Genomic DNA, 19,865 nt, shown 5'->3' on the forward strand with positions numbered 1-19,865 from the left:
TTCATTGTAGCATGTGCCCAAGTAATCTTGCCCATGTATGCAATTGGTCTGCAGATACAGTGTAAATACTGTAATTCTTCCTCTCCAGCCTTTCATTTCCTCTTGGAATACCTCTCAGAATATTTTAACTCTTTTTCTTCAGCCCACAGAAACCTTGTTATTGTTCACAGCTGACAAAAAGTTAAAGACAAGACATGGAATCTCAGAGGAAATTGAACTTGAAAAGCAGAACCTCTAATGTTGTATCATGTTATGATTTTCCTCGGGGATCTAGCAGGTTTTCCATGCCTTATGTAAAAACATATTAGGTAGAACTAACTATACTAGATAGGGCCACCAATAGCTAATCTTCAGAAAGTCCATGGCCTCCAAGTCTGTACCAAATTAAATAATTACATATTGTTTTATTATTATTGGTGCTGTTGTTATTGGTATTAGTAGTAGTAGTAGTATTTAAAGTAATGCTCTATTTGAAAAGATATTCTATTTCATTCTGGCATAATTCTGGAAAGCAAAAAAAAAAAAAAATAGAGAGAGAGAACAACAAAAGTAACAAAAACAGCCCTCTTAAACATGAGCTATATGCAAAGGTGTGTGGATGTTTTGTATATATATATATACATATATATATTATTTTTTTTCTTCACACTATAGTTCCTTCCAAACAGGAGGCACACTTCCTATATGCCTCTATTGAATAGTTTAGTGGCAGGAATAATGTGCATTATCCTTTGAACTTCAGGCTGACTGATAATGCAACCCACTCTGATGGTTTTAAAAGAACTATGCAATATTTAGATAACAGGAAAGCTCCAGCAGCAGCTCATCAGATGCAAATGGCAAAACAGGTGAAGGCAATCGTACATACTGTGGATGTATCACAGTCCCTATCTCACTCACTCATATTCCTTTTGTAGATCAGCCTGCTAACAGAATTAATTGTTCAGGACCGTTCAACCCAGCATCCTTGCCTCTGAGGTTATGTACTGGAGACCACACAGGTGAAGGTATGGAAAGAGTTGAACTTCATGCAATGGAAAACGGTTTCATTGACTAAATAAAACAATTCCCATCCTATGGCAGAGTGATTAATAGCAGTTAAGGAACTTCAAGAAAGTGGAAAATTCACTCAATAGCACATAAATGCACACAATGGTAAAAGAGGAAACAGGGAACTCCCTAAAAGCAGATACATCATATCACTTGAATTGCAGTGATATGATCACTGGGGAGATACTGCCTTAGCACATAAGCTAGAAAGTTGGGCAAAAATGGAAGAATGAAGAGCACCAGTTTCTGCTCTCAGTTATGCCAATGTAAATCTATTCATGCCACTGGAGTCACTGGGGTTATTCAAGTGCCCACCTGACCTAAGTGAAATACATGGAAAAATCGTCTCTTGGTCCATGGACTAAATGTGGGGAGGATTCAAAAGGCTGGCTATGTTGGCTTGATATTTTAAGTTTAGACTCCCTCTGTGGTCTGGGACATGTCATATATTTTCTTATTTCATCTCACCTGCTGAGTGGACCTAGCCATATTTCACTGCCTCTTGAGGAGAATGCAGGCTTTTGAGGAACAGAAATGTCTTCTTCCTATACAAAAGAACAGCTTTGGGCACGGTGAAGCTTTAATTTCAAGTTGGGCCTCTGGGCCTTTACTGCAAGACAGGTCATGTTCTTAAACCAAAATTGCAGATCTCTTGAGGTTCATCCAAGGCTTGCTGTAGAAATGGTAGGTTGCCTGTGACTTCATACAAAGAAAATCAAGAGACAAGTAATTTAATTGTGTTAAGCTGAGTTATTTCTGATTCACGTCTGTATAAGTCAACATTACTGTCATTCTTTTCCTGCTTTGTGGTTGACAGTCTAAACAGATGGTGTCAATAGCCCCTCTAATATTGCATTCTCAATTAAAGGAAGGAAATAGTCTTCTCCATTATCCTTAAGTGACGTGTTCTGTTCGATCAACTTGTGCACTACCATTTCTAGTCTATGTCTGAGGCACCTTTGCCACCAACTTCAGTGGTCGTTAAGGTAGACAGATACCTTTTTGAACATGTGGTTCTATATGATATCTGATTGTATACAAGAGACTTGTTACTAAACAGCCTTTCCTAGATCATCTTCCCCTCTTTCAAAAAGGACTAGTTTTTCTTAATCTCTATTTTTATGGCGAGGACGATGCAATGATTTATCTGTTTTTTATTTTCAAGATCACATCCAGATGAAACAACTCTAGCTTTTCCATGAATCTTGTAAACTGCCCTTGAAGTGGTTAAGAAATGTCTATGGCTTTTTTTTTTTTCTTTTTTTTTTTTTTTTATGAAAGTTTTCAAAACTCATATTCTGTTAATGGAGAACACAGGACAGAAAGTAGAGGATTTGTTTGTCCATTCAGGCTCTGGAAAATAAACAAAAAAACAAGCAGGTTTAAGGAAGAGAAAAAAAAAGAACAACCTGCTGCACTAAAGCAGCTGGAAGAGAGGAGTGAGAAATGTGAGAGAAGCAGCCCTGCAGTCCCCAAGGTGAGTGCAGCAGGAGGGCAGGAGGTGCTCCAGGCACGCAGCACAGTTCCCCTGCGGCCTGTGGAGAGGCCCCCGGTGGAGCAGGCTGTCCCCCTGCAGCCCACGGGTCCCACACGGAGCAGATCTCCACGCTGCAGCCCGTGGAGGAGCCCCCGGTGGAGCAGGTGGATGTGGCCTGGAGGAGGCTGCGGCCCATGGAGAGCCCCCGCAGGAGCAGGCCCCGGGCCGGAGCTGCAGCCCGTGGAGAGGAGCCCCCGCAGGAGCAGGGGGTCTGGGGGGAGCTGCCGTCCGTGGGGGACCCGTGCTGGAGCAGTTTGCTCCTGGGGGACGGACCCCGTGGGACGGAGCCGTGTGGGAGCAGGTCTTGAAGAGCTGCTGCCTGTGGGCAGCCCCCGCAGGCTCAGTTCGGGAGAGACCCCGCGTGGAGCAGGGGCAGAGAGGGACCGTGAAGGAGCGGCGGAGATGAAGCGTCAGGGACTGACCGCAGCCCCCATTACCTGTTCCCCTGCACCGCTCAGGGGGAGAAAGTGAAAGAGGGTAGATGGAGGAAAGTGTTTTTTAGTTCGTTTTCAGTTCTCGCTGCCTTAGTCTGTTAGCAATAGGCAATAAATGGCATAAATCTCCCATACGCTGAATCTGTTTTGCTCATGACAGTAACTGATGAGTGATCTCCCTGTCCTTATCTCAACACATAAACTTTTTTCCCTCCTGTTTTCTTCCCGTTATGTTGAGGAGGGGGAGTGAGAAAGTGATGAGGCAGTGCATAGCTACCTGCTGGTGTTAAACCACCACCAAGAAGGAAATAAGATGGGAGAGAAGGCAGAGCTTAGTATATAATTTGCCCTTATTTCAGTTATCTTTTCAGACTTCCGTTTGCAAACACTGAGCTGGCAAAGAGCTACGGAAAGCCTCAGAACTTGCTCTGAAGACAATATTCCAGTAAAGAGCAGAAAATTGTGTCTTGCTGTATATCTTCAGTCGCATTATCTCAGCAGAATGTGCTTCTAACATCCTGCCATCATCAAGTTGTGAAGAACAAGGATGGATACCTTGAGGATTCGATGTCTTCCCTGCTTTTGTCAGGATAAACTCAAAATTATCAGTAAAATTAAGTTCACAGCTCTCGTACTATTACTGTGTCAAACTCTTTGGATGACCAGCCTAAATGTACGTCATTTGAAATGATAAATCTCTCCCACACGAGTAAACTAGGATTTGAGCAAACTCTGTCTGTAGTTTGTGGGAAGAAAAGTATTTTTTCTTCCCTCACCGTCCCTCCTAACATTTACAAACTGTTTGTATATCTTAGTAAGAGTCTTATATAATATTTTAAAGGTCAGAGTTTGTGGGTAGACGTCTTTGGTATAAAATATTACTTTGTGTTGGCAGTATTATCATGAAATGCAATGTTTTTTTGTATCCTCACTGAGTAGCAGGAAGGATATTAGTGCTGGATTCTGCTTCAGATTTAAAAAAAAAAAATAATTCCCACGCCATTTTATGTAAAAGTTTATGACTCTCATTTTACTCAGGTTAGCCAATTGACAATTTCACCTTTTTAACAGTTCTGCAAATGTTTTTTCTTCCAGGACACAAACCCTAATGATTTATTTTAGGCTCAGAAAAGTTGTAAGGCAAGACTTTCTCATAGCAAGAAAAATTTTGCTGTTCATTCAGCAAAATATGTTATTTTAAATAATATGTTTTTGTTTTTTTAATTTAAAATAATGTGTTTTTCAAGAGCTAAGTAATTATTCTTGACCTATTTTTCCTGACGTTTTACATTTCTTGTTCCTATCTGTTGGTTCATTCACACATGTAATATGCTTAGAAGCATTGCACACAGAGGTTTTTAGCGAAGAGTTTCTCTCTCCTTTAACTTTAAAAAGTGCAAATAATAAGAGATGCACATTTATGAACATGGGGAGTGAGGAGACACAGTGAAATTACAAGATAAATAATCCTCCAAAGTCTTCAAGTCAAGGCAGTGTCAGACGAGTACCTAAAATATCTGTTGGAGACGTTCTGCTGAAATGACAAAATCAAAGATGAGCTACTTATTGACTAGAAAATATCAGTTGTGTTTGAATAATTTTCGTTAATATTTTTAGATGTCAGTATGTTAGCGTTAAAAATGATTCTGCAAAATATAGCAGTTTTGTAAGTATGTTTAATGTTAGCAAGATGACTAGGGAACATATATGAACATGGATTAGCAAACAGAATACAGATCTTCTAGAAACCTGAATACTTCTTTTGATTTTCTTTCTAATGCAGAAGCCCAAGACACCATATCTCACCAACAATCACAGTATCACAGAATCACTGAGGTTGACAGGAAGCTCTGGAGCTCATGTGGTCCAACCCTCTGCTCAGAGCAGTCAGTTACAGCAGGTTGATCAGGGCCATGTCCAGTTGGGTTTTGATATTTCCAAGGATCGTGTTGTGGGTTGACCCCTGGTAGACAGCTAAGCAGCACACAGCTGCTCGCTCACTTCCTCATCCCCCACAGTGGGACAAGGGAAGAGGAAAAGAAGAGTAAATAGCAGAAGTGTGTTTAATAAGTGGAGGAAAAGTGGAATAACTGAAAAAGAAAACAAAACAAGTGATGCAAAAGCAGCAGTTCCCATGGGTAGACTAATGCCCAGCCAGTTCTTGAGCAAAGTGATGGCTAATATCCCTTAACCCTGCTCCTCTCCATTTTACTCCTGAGCATGATGTCATACAGCACGGAATCTCTCTGGTTTCTGATCATCTGCCTGGTTGCATCCCCTCCCAACTCCTCGTGTACCCCCAACCCATTCACCTGGGTGGGCAGAATGCAGAGCAAGGCCTCAATACTGTGCAAACACAGTTCAGCAATAGCTACAATTTTAGCGTGTTATTAGCAAAGTTTTGGTCAGAAATTTAAAACACAGAACCATATGAGCTACTATGAAGAAATTTAACTCCATCCCAGTGGTTGAACGGTCCCAGCTCTCTCATCCTCTCCTCTTGCGTGAAATGTTCCAGCCCAGAACCAAATACGTGACTGCAGAACTGGCCTCACCAGTGTTATTTTTATCAATTATAGAGATCTAAGCTTTCATTAATGGATAAACTACTATGCCAATGCACATCACTTTTCAAAGAAAGTTGACAAGCCACAGAATCAGAGACACAAACAAAAATGTGCAGAAGAAGGCAGAAAAAGGTCATTTACTCCATCCTCCTACTCTGGGGAAGAAACCAATCTAATTACACAATTCCTGACATGCAACTGCCTAGGATTTTTCCAAAGCCTTCAAATGAAGGTATTTCCACAGCATTTTCAAGCAACTGATTAGAGTCCTCCACTCTCCTTACTATTTTTCATAATGCTTTATTTGAATCTTCCTTCCTGGAAGCTGGAAGAACAAAATCACTGCCTACCAGTCCTGTTTCAACTGCAGAAAACATCATAGGTGATATTTGTGAGATTCACAGGAAGAATTCATCCCCCACAGCAAGCATTTTGCTGTATATTGCATGCTACACCATACTGTAAGAACACTTCTGTGGGTACATGAATGTATTTGGAGAGAACTACATAGAACAAGCATTTGAATGTCTTGCTGTATACCTACATATTTAAAAGTGTTCCTGTACACAAAATCAGAGCATTTATTGCCAAAAGTGACATGGTGTTTTTAAGAATAGATCATTAGGTAATTCAACCTGATTTCTTGTTGAATATAAATGAAGAGGATTTTAGCCAGTAAGTCCTCCTCTAAGCTTCCCAAAGCTAGGTTTGACTAGCACCTCTTTGGGATACTCTTTATATGAACATTAAAAGATGACTAATCCTCATTTGTTGCTGTTGAGTGAACTGTTTGAAACCCTAGTCACAGCAGATTGGATTTGTATAATTAAATATATGTATACATTCTAGTGTGCAAAGCAGTTCTCTTGGCATGGGTGTCTCATGCCTTCTGAGATGTCCTGAAGATATCTATGGTTGGAAGATTCAACACAAGAGCAGCCCTTAGGTAGCCTGTGCCCCACTGGAACAGAAGATGGAGGCTCAAGGAGACACCCTCATGCACATCAGTTGTCCATGTTTAAACAGTAGATCATGACAGATGTGGCTGGATTGTGAGGATTTCAGGACCTGGGGGCTTCCTCCTTCCCCAGTCTGATAGTGGAAGGCAGCCTTTGTGGTTCTGTGTGCCCCATTTCAACCAGTGGCCAGGCTGAGCACAGAGCACGCATTCCCAATCCTCACCAAGTCTTTATTTAATGTGTTTAGCTTTTAGTCACATAACATAACAAGTAATATCCTGTTTATCTGTCTGAGGAGATCACACTGGGACGTCTCTGTAGTCAATGTAGAGCTTCTCAGCACTACATGATGCAGAACTGCAAAGGCACTGACTTCTTTTGCCACGTCACTGCTCTTTAAGTGCTCTGGGGGACACCGAGCTCATGGCACCTGTAATTTCATGGACCTGCCAATGCTGGTGACTTTTGGACTACGAATTATAATTCTGGGATTTGATCATATATGACAGGCAGAAAAAAAAACACTTCTGGGTGTCTCTGCACAGCCTAATAACAATATCAGTCTCTCCTCAAGTGTCCTTGTAAATGGAAAAGTTGTGTTTAATTGGATTCAGGAGGACTGGCTGGAGGAAGTTCAGATGGGATTTGTCCCAGCTAATTATCCTCTCTCCGTCTTTTTTGGTAAGCTTAAAAGGTCAGTTAAACCTCATGAAGCAGATTGTTCTCAGGGCTGTTCCCTCCATCACTTCCAGTTTGAATTCCTCCATTTGAGCATGATTTGGCAGATCTGTACAAATACACAGTACAGTGACATAGCAAGAGAATTCCTCTGTCCCCTCCAATTTATATACTAAATTAAATAAATGGTATTTAGGAAAATATGAAGATTGTTGTCCCCATTTTGAAGGTGACAGAGAGATAAGAAGTAGGTGATACTATTCTTCAGAGTTGCAGAAGACTGTATTGCAGTGAGAAGATTCATCAAGACCACTTAAGGCTTTGGAAGAGATGTCAATTACATGTGCCTCTTCCATGTGGTTGAGTTTCACTTCTTTTCATAAAGTAGTATGTTTCCAACATGCAGCTGAATTCAAGCACCCTGAGGGTCTAAGTCTGAGCAAATCCGGCAAAAAATGGCTTCACAGAGGATTGTGTTTTTAATCATGATTACATCTCTCTCATCTTTCTGCACCAACTTTAATCTGCGTGGCTGCATCTGCAGATAAGAGTCAGCAGAAGTTCTGGTTTTGAAGGCTCATCTGAGGGATGAATTCTTTACTTTCAGAGCCTGCAAAGTAGTCTCCCGTGTGTGTCATTATGTTGTAGGCAAAAGCAGATACAAGAATTAGATTATCTGCTGGTGACAGCCTAAATAAAATGCAGTAATGATTTCTTGAAGAGTTGCACTGCTATGATACTGAATCTGAATGAAGAATGACAGGTAGAACAGAGATTCTCCAGTGAAAGAAACTCTTGGAGTTTCAATTCTCTGTATAGGATGTGAGGATAAGGACTACATCCATATCTCGTGCAAGCAATGATGTTGACACTTGTTCATGTCATGATATCATTGAACATATCATGTTCACCATCTTTCTAGCTGTTACATTCACTGTTGGACAGTAATTTTTCTTTACTGCTTGGCAGATGTGAAGAACTGTTGTATACGGAGTTTCTTCAGAAACTGATTATTCTCTGAAGTCACCCTTCCAACTACTGAGCAGCTTAGACCTAGTCATCCCATCATCCCATAAAATTTGCAAAAAGTGGAGAAGAATGTCTCATGTCAATGTATATCAGCAGTAAGTCTCCAGAGCAAATGCTGAAGAGTACTGGCCAACACAATGAGCAAAGTAACCGAAGGTATTTGTCACCCATCAATTTCAACCAGAGGAAGCATCCTTTCTGAATACTGACATGACAGTATATCCTCGACCCTTACTTAGGTGCTACTGGAAAATCTAGGCAGCTTGCAGGTGCTGGTTCATTTCATTGGTAATTATGTAGTATGTATGATTTCTAGGAATAGGCATTGTGGATAAGTCTTGTTTGTTTTGGCTCTGTTTCTATGGGGATAAACAGAAGTAGTGTGATTAATTTCCATTCTGTTGCCATGGTTATTAATAATAATGAGGTGATTATTACTGCACTGTAAACCTTACAGCAATTCCAACGCTGCTATAAAAGAGAGAGGGAGAAAGAAAAGGGGGGGCCAGGGGGGACCAACAATGAAAGAGCTGGACCAGATCCTCAGTCTGGACAAATCAGCACTCACACATTGCCTTCAATTAGAAGCAATGAAATAGAAGATGTGCTCTTGGAGAGTCTGGACCTGCAGACGGGGCAGTATTAATAAAACAAGTGATAGATGAGAACCCTCACTGACTTCAGCAGAGCTGTGCTGATTTGTACCCAGAGATTTGCTCAGGACCCAGCACAATGGCCCCACCTGGTTCATGAGGCCAACGAAAATGCTGTGACATGTTCAGTGTTCACGGGATCAGCCTGTATCTTATTAGTTTCACTATAACAAATTGGGGGAAGAGGGCTCAAATAAAAGTGAATAAATAAACAGAAAAGCAATAGCTGTTTCTCCTGAGTGACTAATAAACAACTCCCACATTCCTGGTACCTGCTCAGCTGGCTCTATCTCACTGCACTAAGTGATTTGTATTCCTTCTGGAGACATTGCCATGGTGTTGGAACAATAAGTAACACGCATTTAATCAGATTGTCCCCATGGGTGAGATTACTTTTCTCAAGGATTCTGCACTCCTAGCTGGGATGTTTTGCAGACTTCCGTCTTTCTGAGTCCTGTTGTAGGTGCAGAAAGCTCGCAATTGGCAAATTGAAGCCACTGGGCAGGCTTGTTGTTGTTATTTTATGGCTAACTGGGATTCAACATCAGCCCATTCACACAAGTCTTGGAATGACAGAAACAGGATGAGAAAGTGACTGCTCACATTCTTTCTCCCAAAAGCCACAACCTGTGCTTTGAGGCTGTTAGTTTTCCATGCTTCCTTTTCCAAACCAGGGGAAATTATTTTGCATATGTTTCTTCCTTCCCATTTGCCTCATTTCTGTTTGCAAGTACAGAGACCACCCTTCCCACCCTATCTTTTGCCCTTTATGAGCTGAGGATACCAACCTTTGGCAAAACAAAAATCAGAGCCTAGCTGCCTCCCAGCTACTGCTTGTCTGCTGAGGTTCCGTCAAAGCAAAGAGGACAGCAGGTCAGATGGTAGCACTGGCTGTCAAATGCTCACACAGAGCCAAGTTAAAAGAAAACATGGCTGTACGGAGGTTTAAAAGCAAGATGAGGCTGTCAAGTGTTTTTCTTTTCAAATAGGCCTATAAGCATTTACCTCCAGATCATGTGGTAGCCCAGAGCCAGCTGAGAAGAGCATTATCACCTCCTCAGACCACATGGCAGACTGGTACAAGTCACTTTTCCCCTGTAGGCAGTCTTCATTTTTCGAGTTCCAGCTCTTCGTTGTGGTGCCTCAAAGAAGGACCCTACGAGCCAAGAGAGCAAAGGCAACCTTGAAGGGCAGAGGTGCGGTGTTGAGCCCCGCTGCTCTGAACATGATGCTGGTCTGCTGATCACCAGGGCAAAGCTAGCAGCTAGCAAGTGATGTCCTTTAACATAGGTGGTCACAAAAGGAGGACATGCCTCTCAGCAGCACATGCTACTTGTTTGGTGGGGGGGGGGAATCAGGGACAGGATCCAGGGCTTCTCAGTGGCCCCAAAGCCTCAGCAAAACTGAGGTTAGGACCCTCTTAACTTTTCCCACCCCACTTCTGGGCACCCTTGACTGTATTTTGACTGTATTTAGAGGGTAAGGATGGGGTATGGGTAGTGGTAGGGGTAGGGAGTGTCTATGTCTAGTACTGAAACTAAAGGGTTGCCTCCAGCAGTACAGTCCATCAGCACTGCTGTGGATGGCACAGGACCTTGAAGATCTTATTTTAGGAGTGTGCAAAAGCTGCAAATTCCTCACACCCCTGTTAGGCTTCTCATTTGTTGTCTGTTTCAGTGTGAAACTGCTGCAGCACAAGCCCAGGTACAGCTCTGATCCACGGCATCACACGGAGGCTGTGGGTAATATTCAGGGCACAGTTGTGCCATCATCTTTCTTGGTCACCAAAACATTGTCAGAGATTATACCTCAACAGGTACAAGGCAGATTAAATATTCACCTGCTTTTCTTACAAAAGCAAAATGGGAGAGGGGCTGTATCACCATGCAATGCAAAGGGGAGATCTAGACGTGCGGAGAAGCGAAAAGCAAACTCATGTCTGAATCTTCCTCTCCGTTCCTCAGACCCCAAGCGTCTGTTTGGCAATCCTTGGGAGGACTCAGCACTTGTCTAGTTTAAAAAACAAAATAAATTAAAATAAATCTGGAGAAAGACAGTGAGAGATATTCATTTTTAAAACAAAAAGGACCACGCTACAGTGAAATCTGCAGGAACATCAAATAAATGTGCATGGATATTTAGAAGTGTAGGTCCTGGTCACAAATGCATACCGCTACTTACTACACGCCCACGCACAACCACATGTGAGCAAACAAACACACGTTGCAGGCACGCACACACACACGCTCTGCCTTTTGTAATAACAACCCTGCTTTGTTGTAAGGGAATGGAAACGGGAGAGACTCACAGCGTATTTCATTTGAAAGAGAAGAAAGAAAAAAAAAATCCAAACCAAACTTTCAGAGCAACTCTTTCTAAGCGATGCAGAAAGATCCTTCCTTTGGTTGGTATGGGGGAGGGAAGGGGATAGGGAGAAAAAAGAAAAGGGGGGAGGACAAGTTCGTGGTTAGATGGGAGCTCCCACCCATTTCCTTTCCTTGCCCTTCCCAGGCATGTCAGAGCTGGGAGCCAAGACAAATCAAACTCTCAGGAGCTTGCAGACAGACAGCACCACTTACCGAGAGCGTAATTGCAGCCCTTGGAGGAGCACGAGGGAGGGGATGAGCAGGCAGAAAAATTAAGAAGGGGGCAGTGCCCTCTGCTGCCAAAGCAAAGCTGTCGATGCGGAGGATTTCGAGGCGAGCTGGAGGGAAGCGAGCGGGATGCAGCGAGACGGGGCCCCTGGGAGTCTGCAAATAAACAGCCAGAGCACACGGCGAGGGGAGGAAGGCTGCCGTGGTTCATCTGAAGTCAGCAGGGTTCATCTGAGGCCTCTCCCCCCCACCCCCCCCCCACCCCGCTCAATTTACCAGGGAGCGAAATGGATACGACTGTGCCTACTGCCCTCGTGTACGCATTAGCCTGGTTTCTTTAGCTTGGGAAAGCCGAGGCCCTTGAAGGAAAAGTGGAGAGAGCTGCTGTTGTTAAGGCAAACTGACTGCCGAGCAGCAAAACTCCTTTGGTAGGTACTTCTGGGGCTCGTCGTTACTGCTGGGACAGAGCCAGGTCCGACAGCGCAACCAGAGAAGGGCAGATCCCCATCCTCACCCCATGGGACGGGGACTGTGGGGCTGTGAGGCTAAGTTCAGGGTTCATGTCACCTAACTTTAGCCTTCTGAGTGCCCCTCATCCAGCTTGATCCTTGAAAAGAGAGAGCCTGATTCCACCACACACTCCCGACCAGGATGAACTGACCTCTGGAGGACACCAAGGGTGTCAGATGTCCCCTTTCTCCTATCCCAAGTGTCTCTTACAGGGCTCTCTACCCCAGAAAAGTCAGTGACACCAGCCTGCAAACTGAACATTTTCATTTTTTTTCCCTCTAAAGCTTCCGCAAACCCTGCATTTGCCCCTCCACACCTTCTCTTTCTACATCATGAACCCACTTGCTGGTGCTAAATATTGCTGGGGGCTCTCTCCTCTGCTACTACAGGACTGGGCAAGGTGCATTTGGCTCCTGCTTAGGGAGCAAAGGGACAATTTGCATCTGCAGGGCCACATAACACAGTGTCAGCAGTGGTTCACTGGCATGTAACATTAGCCTCAGTGTCAAACCAGGGGGAATTCCAGCACAATAAACAAGTCTGTCAGCCCTGGCAGCAACCATCCCAAATACACAGCATTTTGCTAACATTTGTTCACTATATAAAATTATAAATGTATGTGTGATAGCATTGCAAATTTGCATATAACAGAAATATGTATTACATGTATGTGATGTACCCATATATACTACCTATGCACATTAAAAATATAAATACATCCACATAGACACGTGCATAGCTGTATATGAGTGAGTTATATTAATGTTATTGTCTGCTCAGTCTTTGATGTAACTAGAATCACATTTCACTGGAAGAAATTTCCAGTCTGATCTTAGTGTGGTTATGAAGTGGAGAGCCTGAAAAGCTACCAAATTTTCCAATGGAGAAAATACTCCAACACACAGGTGAAATTAGGAAAAATTCTCATTTTCATATCCTCATTGCTGTTATCTCCATTACTATCCACTTCCACCTGAATATTTCAGTTTTCCACTCCTCCACCTTTCATGTCACATCACTTTCCTTCTCCTTTCTGTAATTTCCTCTCCTGATCCTACTGTACCTCCAGACTATTGAGCTTTCTAGTCTTTCTGCTCTGTAAGGGTACAACTGGTATCCTGCACCCAGAAGAACTTGCAAAATAGGTGCAAAATAGGTGAAGAAGAATGGATGGGTGCTGATGAAAGGGGGGGGGGGGGGGGGGAGGGGGTTGCATAACAAGGTAGAAACTGGGATTCCTGTTTCAAGGGCAGTCCTGAAATTTCAGGTCACACCTGCTTCATTCTGAAATGTCTGAAGTGGAGTGGCAGCAAAGCCACAAAGCTTCATAGCACTGCCTGTTCGTCAAAGCTGACATGATGGAAACTGAATAAGCAATCTTGGGAGTTAAAGCAACCGAAGCCATATCTCCTGTTCGCACCTGAACCCTAGCAGTTCATATGCTCTGTGTGACAGAATCATGCAGCTGGAAAGAACAGGAAGAGTATAAAACCCTGACCAGCAGTTCACACTTCTTTCTCATTCATAGATATCTTCAGAAATTAGGTGCAGAAACATCTTCAGATGTTAGGTGCCAGACCGTAGAGGAGGGTTCTCAAGTTTTTGGTCTCTCTTTCAAGGCATTTCAACTTAAGGTCATGTAAGGAGGAAAGGACTTCAACATCAGAGAAACACAAGGTCATTTTTTACTTCATCTCTTGATGTTATTGCAATAACTGCTTATTCATCTAACTCAACAGAAGCTGAACCAACAAATTACAGGGACTAGAATTAGGCACTTCGCATGCTGGGCGTCATTCTTTACCACTTGATATTTCTAGTGTACTTCATTTACAGGACATAGGAGGAACACCAGTAAAACACAACACAAGAAGTGGCGTGGGTTGACGATTGATTTCCTGCAACTTCATTGCTTTGGGAATCCAGCTAATTTGGGAGTTATGTGTTCAAATTGTGTTTATCTTGAAGTGTGAAGCAGGCAGCAAACAGGCAGGGTCAGGTTTTGGAGGGGAGAGTGAAAGGAGGCAGAATACTGAGCAGAAGTGTCAGGCTGAAGCCTATCCAAGGACTTCAGTCAAGATAGAAAGTGTCTCCTGCAGTATAGGATTTGATGGGGCGACATCCTTTATTCATGCCTCTTTCTTTCTTCCCTCCTGTGGTGGTTTTACCCAGCTGGGCAGCTAAACCCCATCACAAACGCTGTCTCACTTCCCCTCAGAAGAAGAAGAGGGGGAGAAGAAAGTATGCTGGAAAATTAATAATAATAATAATAATAAAAATCTCACTGGTTGAGATATGTAATTTAAGTAAAGAGAAAAGGAAGAGGAAAAAAAAAAGAAAAAAGAAAAAAAGAAAAAAAAAGGAAAAAAAAAAGAAGAAAAACGAACAAACAAAAAGTTATGTGTTTGGCCACTTTCTGAGAAGCAGGGCCTCAATATGTGTAGTGGTTGTTTGGGAGGATGGATGTTTTCATAACAAGAGCCCCCCCCTCTCCTTCCCCTTTCCCACCCTTTATTGCTGAGTGTGACCCCATACAATATGCAATAGCCCTTTGGTCAGTTTGGGTCAGCTGCCCTGGTGATGTCCCCTCCCCACCTCTTGCACACCCCCAGCCTCTGGCTCTGGGGGGTTTGGGGCAGTCCTGATGCTGTGCCAGCACTGCTCAGCGATAGAAATAACACTGGTGTGATACCAGTGCTGTTCTAGCTGCAAATGCAGAGCACAGCACTGTATGGGCTGCTGCAGGGAAAGTTACCTCCATCCCAGCCAGACTCAGCATGCCTCCTGTATACAAACCCACATGGGCAATAGAGAGCCATGAGAAACCACGTTACAATTCTGTTCACTGGCTTGAGTGAACAGAAGGAGCTTCCTCTCTGTTTTCCAGGCCCTGGCATTAAAATCACAGACCACAGCCTGAATCACCAGTTAGCAAGTACTGTTGCAGACATATTTTCTTTTCCACAGCACGCACGTACTGGCCAAACCTCATTCAGCAGTAGTCACGGCTAGTGAATCAGCACCTATTGCTTGGCTTTTCCTAAGCTGATGTCTTTGCTTCAGGGTGCCCTGAGCAGCTCTTACACAAAGCTGGGCTGGTGCTTCCATGTGTACCTGCACAGGGTCTTCTCCAAAGACCTAAGGTGATGCAAAGACACTTGCTGGCCTTTTTCTTACAACCTAGGAAACGAAAACTATCCCTCAGATATGACACACCTGAATACCCTAAAAGGACTCTTCTTCAGCGTTGCCAGATCTTCGTCTCTGTCCATTTAATCATTAATCATGCAAGAACACGGGGCAGCCCATTTTAGGATTCCTCCCTTAGTGCTAAATTCATTGAGTTTCACAGCATGGATGTCATAGCTATTAATGACAGCTTCTGTGGCTGGGGATATTAAGAGAGATAAAAAGTTATTATTTCTCTGATTTTATTCAGATATTACTTAAAATGACCCAGTTCAAAAAGCTTTTTTTTTTTTCCTTTTTCTTTCCCCTTAGCATTCACAAAGAAGAAATAGTAGACACTGTTTGTTTGTTTTATTTCTCCGAGGAAAAAAAAAATATATAGTAAAAGAACAGTCCTGAATGGCTCACAGAGAACTGACCATTGGATAACTTGTCTGGAAATTCCAGCAAATGGTCCTGGCAAAACAGAGTTTCGGAAAATAACAAGGAAGGGCACAGGATGCAACGTCATGATACATCCCTCTATAAAGCAGCCTTGAAAGGCTGAAAAAGCATTGGCATATCCCTCCCGTTGAAAAGACAATAGCAGTGAGGGCTTGGCATGATCTTCTCTGAAAAAACATGGAAACTAGACATAAGAGCAAAATTTCTGGCAGCACCATGTTTTCCCTCAGCCGCCAAGAGCTAGCGGTACTTGGAACGCAGCACTGCAAAATATAAAATATACATATATTCAAAGAAGGAGAAAGTGATGATTTTTCCCCTTGTTTCAAAATGGAGCAAAGAACAGCTTGCTACAGCTTCTCCTGGAGTTAAGTCAAGGAAAAGCAGTTAATGGCTTGTTACTATCACTGTAAAAATACTCATCGATTGCCTTTGTAGGTGGCAGGCTCCCATTATATTAGATGCTGTGCAAACACTCAATTACAAAAGGGTGTCTGTAGTGAAAGCGCAAAGACCAAGCTCATCCATCCAGAACCTTTGATGTGGGAAAGCTACATTGTACAGGATCATATGACCATACACATTTATCTGGAGCGTCCAGCTGTGTGCCAGAGAGGTCACAGGGCTCAGAGTGGAGTGGGAAGAGTCAGGAATAGACAGCTTTGGAAGGAAAGGTAGCACAATTCCCCACTATGGCACAGGAACACAGCTGGCACCGTATATTTCAAAATTTCCCACAACAGATGCTGCCAGTCATTGGATTTTACATCAGGGCCACAAGCTGGGGCTGATGCATGAGGTCCTGTAACAACACAGCCCTGGGTATATGTTGCAGAGCACGTGCCCAGTGCAGAAGGTCAGGAGGAAAAGGGTCAGAGATGCATCATATACTGCAGACTAGAGGTTCATGTGAACCCCTAAAGCCCTTGGAAGATGTGATTTTGTTTTCATTTAGCAATGTGTAGGGGTTCTGCTTTATTAGTACTGTGAAAGAAATTAGTGCAATCCATCCCCTTCCCTCTGGAACACAGCTTAGGATTCCTGCTGTCATAGGACAAGTGATAACACAGGAGAGATGCTGGAACATATTAACATCAGGAAAACATGAGATTTTCTGCTCTTACCCTTTTGGCCTCAGCACTACAGGATGCCCAACATTTCAAAACACTTTATTGTGTCAGTTCTGGGTGCAATTTCTGTGCAATGCTGTTTGCTGATGTGTTCAGTGAGACAGCTTTGGGGGCTTTCATTTTTTTGTACAGCTGAACCCTCAAGATCTCATGTAGTACTTGCTTTTCAAAGGGAGTGAGGTACTTTCTTTGATGACCTTGATCTAAACACCTTCATGGACTTGCCTACCAGTTAGTAATAAAGGGAATATTTCAAGTCCCACCTGACCTTTTTCCTACAATAAATGCATGAATATTACCCTTACCTTTGCTTAGCCACTCCAGTTAGGGCTGACCATGGTCCATTCCACAGGAGACTCACGACAGGGCTGGAAACCCAAGTCATGGTTTCTCCACCCATCTGGGATAGGAAGAAGTCACATCAGTTGCTTTTGGCTGCTCACTCTGCCACTTGGCTATGGCCACATTTCCATGGCTTGTTCTCACCGTCCTGTCTTTAGCTCTGACATTTTTTTTTCCCCCTCTTGCCAGCCCACCTGACTTTGTTTTCGCCTTGTGGAATCTTTACCCTGTTTGTTCACATAGTGTAGGCACTGTGCTTCCCACTCTCATCTTACACTTGGGACTGAATCATTCCTTTGCTTCTCCAGTTTCTCATCTTGGCTTCTCTTGACTATCAGACTTGGCTGCTGTTTCCTAATAATCAGGTCCAATTGACTCACTCAACCTTAGCATTGGTCAGAAGGTCAAATCCTGAGGAAGAGTTTTTGTTTATTTTCCCCCACTGAAGACGAGGTGAATTAGATAAGGCATTCTAGACAAACTGCCATCAGATAGGTGATCACAGGATGACACTAAGTCATTGCCTGTCTGTAGTCCTGTGCAGCCAAAACAGGAGAAATGCAAGCCTTGTCCAAACAATGACACATAGAAGAGGAGACTGAAAGAGACAGAAATATTATTGCTGCATTGACCTCAGGCTTAGGCCAACCCCTACTCAAAATCAGTGGATTTTTTTTTTTTAATTATTTTTTCTAAACTTAAAGATCACTAGATTTTCCTAAGTGGTGAAGTTGAAACAATGTGATGAAAGGGCTTACTGACCTTCTTATGTACCAAGTCTGAGATTCGTAGAGGGGTCAGGGCTTAAAGGGTCATCTTTGTAACTGTGAGATCTTTGTCTCCCCATGCCTTTGTGCCATACAGTAGAGATCAGTGCCCTAAGCAGGTAAACACTAGGTAGGAGTCAGGTTTCATAACCTGCCTAAAATTTAGTCTGATAATTCCAGTTCCACAATGAAAGATGGATGGCTTTGTTGTTCTCTCAGTTTAGCCTATACTGTTCGCAATTTCCCAAACTTACGACAACAGCCATAGTAAAACCCTTATTGCAATCAGGTGTATAAAATCTACTGCTTCTTTGAGGCTGTCATAGAAGGCAATTGAGGTGCTTTGGCATTGTAAATTCTTGATATTCCCCTTATAATCTCATAATGAGACTGACATTTGCTGCCTTTTGTAAGTAGTTTATATAAATTCAGAGACATTATTGTATATAAAATTGAATGTATATATACATATATGTTTTCCATATAGATATAAAACTGTAGATATATTGATATAGATGTCTGATCATGAGAATCTAAGGACAGAATCTATTTCGTCAGACTCATCACTAAACATCTAGCAAATTTGACATATTTTGTCTCTGGATCAATTCAAGGCTAAAATCAAAACTGAAGTCTCTGCGGAACACAGCTCATTCTTTAGACTTGGGTTTCTAGGGGTGACTCCTTCAGATGCAACATTGTCCTCTCCAGCATCCTGCATGCCACAGAGGTGTGTTTCCATGTTTGAATACTTACTTCTGTTTATTTTAATTTAGCATTGAGAAATTCAGAATCCCTGCAAATAATCTACAAGTATATCTTTTTATATATCTTTATATATATTAATATAAAATACATTAATTATGTGATTCTTAAACAAGGAAATCATGACTGATATGTACCTCAAGTATTGAAGCCAACATGGGATAAGCTGAGAAAAAAAATTCAGCTGTGAATCACAGGCAGAAATAAAGTCTCAGCCCTGCTTACGTAGTGTGCCAAATAAGTCTGTTCTTGCATGAGAGTTCTCTTCCATATCCTTAAAATTCTCCTCCTCACCAAAACAGTAAATCTATGATTCACAACAAATATGAAATAACCTAGACCCAGCAATGAATCAATAAAACACCTTGTACAGCTTTGCTCATCAAAAACCTAGTGAAATATAAGACATCTACACTTACGTACGGAGGAGATGATGTAATAGGTTGATAAAGTATTTGTGCCAATCTTCACAATATTTGATATTTTACTTGAAGTTCCAGCTTCAAGATGTTAGAAATTCAAGAGAAATTCACCTCTTCTAAAAAAAAAATAAAAAAAAAAAAAAAGCCAAAACAAAACACTTTTTTAGCTTTCAGGATGTTAAAACACAGCCTGAAGAAGTCATCCCTACTGTGTTTAATGAGAGGAGACAGACATGTATGTACATATATATGAGGAAACAGTGCCTCCTTAAATTGGATGGGACAAGCCATCTTCAGGAGGATTCATTTTCTAAATTTTGACTCCAAGATAAAAGTATATGATCAGACAAGACATATGAGGTGTATTTATGGAGACAAGAATCATGTCGGTAGACGTAGAAGTCCATTAGTGAAGTCTATATTGGAGTTGATCAACCCTGGGGTAAGCAGCAGCTATGGATCATGCCTTTGGAAAGGGTATTTCCCCTCTCCTGCCCTGCCACCACAGTTCACGACATTGATTTATCTTCCTTGGCTTACAAGAGGTCTGAGTGTCTGAGAATGCAACATTAGAAGGCAAAACGATGTCATCTTCATCATCCTCACTCTCACTGTAAAAAGTTTAAGGAAAAAAAAAAAATCAAAGCCAGTGTCCTCACTTACCACATCTCTAAAAAAAAAAAAAAAGAAATAATAATAAAATAAAATTTAAAAATGCTCTTCCATTCTAGCTGTTCCATTCCAGCTCCTTTTCTTCTCCACGTCTGAAAAAAATGCTGTTCCATTTCAGTTGCA

The 19,865-nt window shown here is 42.3% G+C and overlaps 1 long non-coding RNA gene across 2 annotated transcripts; it reads right to left on the reverse strand.

Moving 5' to 3' along the window:
• Positions 1 to 503: 503 nt before the first annotated feature.
• LOC310895518 lies at positions 504 to 11,731 on the reverse strand. 2 transcript variants are annotated; one of them, XR_014580749.1, is made up of 3 exons: positions 11,216 to 11,731; positions 10,748 to 10,917; positions 504 to 10,063 (listed from the first exon to the last, which is right to left on the reverse strand). It is a non-coding gene; the product is annotated as an uncharacterized lncRNA (long non-coding RNA). The 2 variants fall into 2 exon arrangements; XR_014580750.1 differs by having other exon boundaries at positions 504 to 5,111; positions 9,913 to 10,063; positions 10,748 to 11,731.
• Between the last annotated feature and the right edge of the window lie 8,134 nt (positions 11,732 to 19,865).

The sequence above is a fragment of the Anser anser genome (genome assembly GCF_964211835.1).
Source record: "Anser anser genome assembly, chromosome: 2".
NCBI lineage: Eukaryota > Metazoa > Chordata > Aves > Anseriformes > Anatidae > Anser > Anser anser.